Genomic DNA, 546 nt, shown 5'->3' with positions numbered 1-546 from the left:
ATTATTATTATACATTTGGTATTATTTATTATTATTATCGCAGATGATAATGCGGTATTAGTAAATTAAAGCAACGGCAAAGTGGACAGAGAAAAGGACTGATATACAGACACTTACATATTGAGTCAGGTATTCGAAATAGAATGTTTATGGGATTTTTTTTCATTATCATAGATATAAGGGGATGTAAACCTTCTTGTCATATATTGCACTGAATGTTTATTTTTCTTCATGATATGAAATTCATGACGTAAGTAATAACCTTTTTGTTGCAGTGATACACACAACAACCTAGGAATTATCGAGATTCATTACTAATTTTCGTAATAGGATTTTATTACTACCTTCCTGTTATCATTGGTAGAAAAATAAATTGAAGTGAACAAACGCAGATGTATTACATAAGGACGTGTACATTTTCTTGCGTGGGTAGCAGTGATGATGCCACCTTGACCCTGACACTTCCACTTGGTATATAAAGCTTGGTGCGAGAGACCGGCATCACTTACCTCTTGAGCCATTCGACTCGCCACACCCTCCGCCGTC

The sequence above is a fragment of the Penaeus monodon genome, chromosome 9 (assembly GCF_015228065.2).
Source record: "Penaeus monodon isolate SGIC_2016 chromosome 9, NSTDA_Pmon_1, whole genome shotgun sequence".
NCBI classification, from domain to species: domain Eukaryota; kingdom Metazoa; phylum Arthropoda; class Malacostraca; order Decapoda; family Penaeidae; genus Penaeus; species Penaeus monodon.
This window is presented reverse-complemented; position numbering follows the sequence as displayed.